This window comes from Syngnathus floridae, unplaced genomic scaffold, assembly GCF_059516105.1.
Source record: "Syngnathus floridae isolate MCC-2025c unplaced genomic scaffold, RoL_Sflo_1.0 HiC_scaffold_40, whole genome shotgun sequence".
Taxonomy (NCBI): Eukaryota; Metazoa; Chordata; class Actinopteri; order Syngnathiformes; family Syngnathidae; genus Syngnathus; species Syngnathus floridae.
Genome location: NW_028284069.1, coordinates 417,501 through 423,693, shown reverse-complemented (window position 1 = coordinate 423,693; position 6,193 = coordinate 417,501).

The window sequence follows — 6,193 nt, the reverse complement described above, 5'->3', positions numbered from 1 at the left end:
CGGTTCCCTAGTTCGGCCACATAATGTGAAAATTCGGCCTCTTGCTCTGGAAGTCCTGCCAACTTGAGCGAATATTTTCTAAGTGCCATCGGGTCTCTCCCGGAAAAGTGTCCGCCTCGTCCGGTTCCCTAGTTCGGCCACGGAATGTGAAAATTCGGCCTCTCTGAGGTACCAGGGGTACGCATTTAGGTACCAGGGGTAGTCGCTGAGGTACCAGGGGTATGCATTTAGGTACCAGGGGAGACCACTACGGTCTGTTGGTCCCCCTAGTTAGTGTACTCATCGGTTTACTCCCCTTTCGCAAAATATAGTCGGCACGTATGTGCAGGACTGTTTATTTTTATTTTGAAAAATGTTCTAAGTGCCAACGGAAGCTGGCACACGAACTGTCCGAGCCACGATGGTGCCCAGGCCGGACAGCGACGGCGAAAAAGCCGATGTGTGTTTGATGGAAGTTTCGAATATTTTCAAAGTGCCAACGGCACTTGCGGGGTGATGTGTCCGCCTCGTCTGGTTCCCCAGGTCGGCCAGAAAAAGCGAAAATTCGGCCTCTTCTCCTGGAAGTCCGGCCAAGTTTGGCGAATATTTTCAAAGTGCCAACGGCACTTGCGGGGTGATGTGTCCGCCTCGTCTGGTTCCCCAGGTCGGCCAGAAAAAGCGAAAATTCGGCCTCTTCTCCTGGAAGTCCGGCCAAGTTTGGCGAATATTTTCAAAGTGCCAACGGCACTTGCGGGGTGATGTGTCCGCCTCGTCTGGTTCCCCAGGTCGGCCAGAAAAAGCGAAAATTCGGCCTCTTCTCCTGGAAGTCCGGCCAAGTTTGGCGAATATTTTCAAAGTGCCAACGGCACTTGCGGGGTGATGTGTCCGCCTCGGCTGGTTCCCCATAACGGCCAGAACAAGTGAAAATTCGGCCTCTTCTCCTGGAAGTCTGGCCAAGTTTGGCGAATATTTTCTAAGTGCCAACGACTAAACCAGCCTAAAGTGTCCGCCTCGGCTGGTTCCCCATAACGGCCAGAACAAGTGAAAATTCAGCCTCTTCTCCTGGAAGTCTGGCCAAGTTTGGCGAATATTTTCTAAGTGCCAACGACTCAACCAGCCTAAAGTGTCCGCCTCGGCTGGTTCCCCATAACGGCCACCAAAAGTGAAAATTCGGCCTCTTCTCCTGGAAGTCAAGCCAAGTTTGGCAAATATTTTCTAAGTGCCAACGACTCAACCAGCCTAAAGTGTCCGCCTCGGCTGGTTCCCCAGGTCGGGTACCACAAGTGAAAATTCGGCCTCTTCTCCTGGAAGTCTGGCCAAGTTTGGCGAATATTTTCTAAGTGCCAACGACTCAACCAGCCTAAAGTGTCCGCCTCGGCTGGTTCCCCAGGTCGGGTACCACAAGTGAAAATTCGGCCTCTTCTCCTGGAAGTCTGGCCAAGTTTGGCGAATATTTTCTGAGTGCCAACGACTCAACCAGCCTAAAGTGTCCGCCTCGGCTGGTTCCCCATAACGGCCACCAAAAGTGAAAATTCGGCCTCTTCTCCTGGAAGTCAAGCCAAGTTTGGCAAATATTTTCTAAGTGCCAACGACTCAACCAGCGCAAAGTGTCCGCCTCGGCTGGTTCCCCATAACGGCCATGAAAAGTGAAAATTCGGCCTCTTCTCCTGGAAGTCAAGCCAAGTTTGGCAAATATTTTCTAAGTGCCAACGACTCAACCAGCGTAAAGTGTCCGCCTCGGCTGGTTCCCCAGGTCGGCCACCAAAAGTGAAAATTCGGCCTCTTCTCCTGGAAGTCTTGCCAAGTTTGGCGAATATTTTCTAAGTGCCAACGACTCAACCAGCGTAAAGTGTCCGCCTCGGCTGGTTCCCCAGGTCGGCCACCAAAAGTGAAAATTCGGCCTCTTCTCCTGGAAGTCAAGCCAAGTTTGGCAAATATTTTCTAAGTGCCAACGGCTCTTGAGCCGAAAAGTGTCCGCCTCGGCTGGTTCCCCATAACGGCCACCAAAAGTGAAAATTCGGCCTCTTCTCCTGGAAGTCAAGCCAAGTTTGGCAAATATTTTCTAAGTGCCAACGACTCAACCAGCGTAAAGTGTCCGCCTCGGCTGGTTCCCCAGGTCGGCCACCAAAAGTGAAAATTCGGCCTCTTCTCCTGGAAGTCAAGCCAAGTTTGGCAAATATTTTCTAAGTGCCAACGACTCAACCAGCGTAAAGTGTCCGCCTCGGCTGGTTCCCCATAACGGCCACCAAAAGTGAAAATTCGGCCTCTTCTCCTGGAAGTCAAGCCATGTTTGGCAAATATTTTCTAAGTGCCAACGGCTCTTGAGCCGAAAAGTGTCCGCCTCGGCTGGTTCCCCATAACGGCCACCAAAAGTGAAAATTCGGCCTCTTCTCCTGGAAGTCAAGCCAAGTTTGGCAAATATTTTCTAAGTGCCAACGACTCAACCAGCGTAAAGTGTCCGCCTCGGCTGGTTCCCCAGGTCGGCCACCAAAAGTGAAAATTCGGCCTCTTCTCCTGGAAGTCAAGCCAAGTTTGGCAAATATTTTCTAAGTGCATACGACTCAACAGCCGTAAAGTGTCCGCCTCGGCTGGTTCCCCAGGTCGGGTACCACAAGTGAAAATTCGGCCTCTTCTCCTGGAAGTCAAGCCAAGTTTGGCAAATATTTTCTAAGTGCCAACGACTCAACCAGCCTAAAGTGTCCGCCTCGGCTGGTTCCCCAGGTCGGCCACCAAAAGTGAAAATTCGGCCTCTTCTCCTGGAAGTCAAGCCACGTTTGGCAAATATTTTCTAAGTGCCAACGACTCAACCAGCGTAAAGTGTCCGCCTCGGCTGGTTCCCCATAACGGCCATGAAAAGTGAAAATTCGGCCTCTTCTCCTGGAAGTCAAGCCAAGTTTGGCAAATATTTTCTAAGTGCCAACGACTCAACCAGCGTAAAGTGTCCGCCTCGGCTGGTTCCCCAGGTCGGCCACCAAAAGTGAAAATTCGGCCTCTTCTCCTGGAAGTCAAGCCAAGTTTGGCAAATATTTTCTAAGTGCCAACGACTCAACCAGCGTAAAGTGTCCGCCTCGGCTGGTTCCCCAGGTCGGCCACCAAAAGTGAAAATTCGGCCTCTTCTCCTGGAAGTCAAGCCAAGTTTGGCAAATATTTTCTAAGTGCCAACGACTCAACCAGCCTAAAGTGTCCGCCTCGGCTGGTTCCCCATAACGGCCATGACAAGTGAAAATTCGGCCTCTTCTCCTGGAAGTCAAGCCAAGTTTGGCAAATATTTTCTAAGTGCCAACGGCTCTTGAGCCGAAAAGTGTCCGCCTCGGCTGGTTCCCCAGGTCGGCCACCAAAAGTGAAAATTCGGCCTCTTCTCCTGGAAGTCAAGCCAAGTTAGGCAAATATTTTCTAAGTGCCAACGACTCAACAGCCGTAAAGCGTCCGCCTCGGCTGGTTCCCCATAACGGCCACCAAAAGTGAAAATTCGGCCTCTTCTCCTGGAAGTCAAGCCAAGTTTGGCAAATATTTTCTAAGTGCCAACGACTCAACCAGCGTAAAGTGTCCGCCTCGGCTGGTTCCCCAGGTCGGCCACCAAAAGTGAAAATTCGGCCTCTTCTCCTGGAAGTCTTGCCAAGTTTGGCGAATATTTTCTAAGTGCCAACGACTCAACCAGCGTAAAGTGTCCGCCTCGGCTGGTTCCCCAGGTCGGCCACCAAAAGTGAAAATTCGGCCTCTTCTCCTGGAAGTCAAGCCAAGTTTGGCAAATATTTTCTAAGTGCCAACGACTCAACCAGCGTAAAGTGTCCGCCTCGGCTGGTTCCCCAGGTCGGTCACCAAAAGTGAAAATTCGGCCTCTTCTCCTGGAAGTCAAGCCAAGTTTGGCAGATATTTTCTAAGTGCCAACGACTCAACCAGCGTAAAGTGTCCGCCTCGGCTGGTTCCCCAGGTCGGCCACCAAAAGTGAAAATTCGGCCTCTTCTCCTGGAAGTCAAGCCAAGTTTGGCAAATATTTTCTAAGTGCCAACGACTCAACCAGCGTAAAGTGTCCGCCTCGGCTGGTTCCCCATAACGGCCACCAAAAGTGAAAATTCGGCCTCTTCTCCTGGAAGTCAAGCCATGTTTGGCAAATATTTTCTAAGTGCCAACGGCTCTTGAGCCGAAAAGTGTCCGCCTCGGCTGGTTCCCCATAACGGCCACCAAAAGTGAAAATTCGGCCTCTTCTCCTGGAAGTCAAGCCAAGTTTGGCAAATATTTTCTAAGTGCCAACGGCTCTTGAGCCGAAAAGTGTCCGCCTCGGCTGGTTCCCCAGGTCGGCCACCAAAAGTGAAAATTCGGCCTCTTCTCCTGGAAGTCAAGCCAAGTTTGGCAAATATTTTCTAAGTGCCAACGGCTCTTGAGCCGAAAAGTGTCCGCCTCGGCTGGTTCCCGCGGTCGGCCTTCAAAAGCGAAAATTCGGCCTCTTCCCCTGGTAGCCCTGCCAACTTGTGCGAATTTTTTCTAAGTGCCAACGGCTCTTGAGCCGAAAAGTGTCCGCCTCGGCTGGTTCCCTCGGTCGGCCCCAAAAAGCGAAAATTCGGCCTCTCCCTCTTTAGGTACCAGGGGCTGGGGTACCAGGGGGAGGGTGCAGTACCAACTTTGGTCTTCAGGTGCGCCAGAGTACGCTAAATGGTCCCCCTAGTCAGCGTACTCATCAACGATTTACCCCCCTTTCGCAAAATATAGTCAGAACGAGCATGGGGGGCGCATAATTTACCCCACAAAATGAAAGGGCCCGGTGCCGAGCGCTTGGTCATGGCCGCCAGCAGCGCCCCTTGCTCGGTGGGAACACAACACGCAGGGTTGCACAGCACCCTGGAAGGCACAAAGAGAGTGAAAAATTTTCTAAGTGTCACTCTTGACGAAAAATGTCTAAGTGCCTCTCTTGACGAAAAATTTCTAAGTGCCACGCTTGACGAAAAATGTCTAAGTGCCACAGCGCTCGAAAATTTCCTAAGTGCGAGCACGGCTGTGAAATATTCAAAGTACAAGGAACGCTGGCAGAATCTCTCGACGGCCGTCTGCTCCCGGCGGCCGCCGTGAAGTCTCCCCTCCCGGGGACGGCTGTCTGCTCCCGGCAGCCGTCCTTAACCCCCTCCCCACACGTTGGACGAACACCAGCCGAGGGCGAAAGGCTCGCGGTGTGGAAGGATCGTGGCCACGGCTAATCTAGCGATGCCCGCGTTGGACGGTCACACCGCACGACAGAGCGGGGCCTGCATCCGGCGCGAGGCGGCCTTCAGGCACGTGGCTCGAGACGACCTCACCCGCCCTAGCCCGGAGCGGAAAGACTTTGAAATTTTCAAAGTCCAAGGAACACTGGCAGAATGGGAGGACCGGCCGCCTCCTTAAACACAGGCCGGAGAGATGGAGCGGGATCAGCGGCCCGCGCGTTGAGCGAACACCGGCCGAGGGCGAAAGGCTCGCGGTGTGGAAGGATCGTGGCCACGGCTAATCTAGCGATGCCCGCGTTGGACGGTCACACCGCACGACAGAGCGGGGCCTGCATCCGGCGCGAGGCGGCCTTCAGGCACGTGGTTCGAGACGACCTCACCCGCCCTAGCCCGGAGCGGAAAGACTTTGAAATAGTCAAAGTCCAAGGAACACTGGCAGAATCTCTCGACGGCCGTCTGCTCCCGGCGGCCGCCGTGAAGTCTCCCCTCCCGGGGACGGCTGTCTGCTCCCGGCAGCCGTCCATAACCCCCTCCCCACACGTTGGTTGAACATCAGCCGAGGGCGAAAGGCTCGCGGTGTGGAAGGATCGTGGCCACGGCTAATCTAGCGATGCCCGCGTTGGACGGTCACACCGCACGACAGAGCGGGGCCTGCATCCGGCGCGAGGCGGCCTTCAGGCACGTGGTTCGAGACGACCTCACCCGCCCTAGCCCGGAGCGGAAAGACTTTTCAAAGTCCAAGGAACACTGGCAGAATGGGAGGACCGGCCGCCTCCTTAAACACAGGCCGGAGCGACCGAGCGGGATCAGCGGCCCGCGCGGAGGGTCTTTAAAATGTACAAAGTCCTAGGAACAATGGCAGAATCGCTCGACGGCCGTCTGCTCCCGGCGGCCGCAGTGGAAGGACTGTACACCCCACCCGGGGACGGCTGTCTGCTCCCGGCAGCCGTCCTTCCCCCCCTCCCCACACGTTGGCCGAACATCAGCCGAGGGCGAAAGGCTCGCGGTGTGGAAGGATC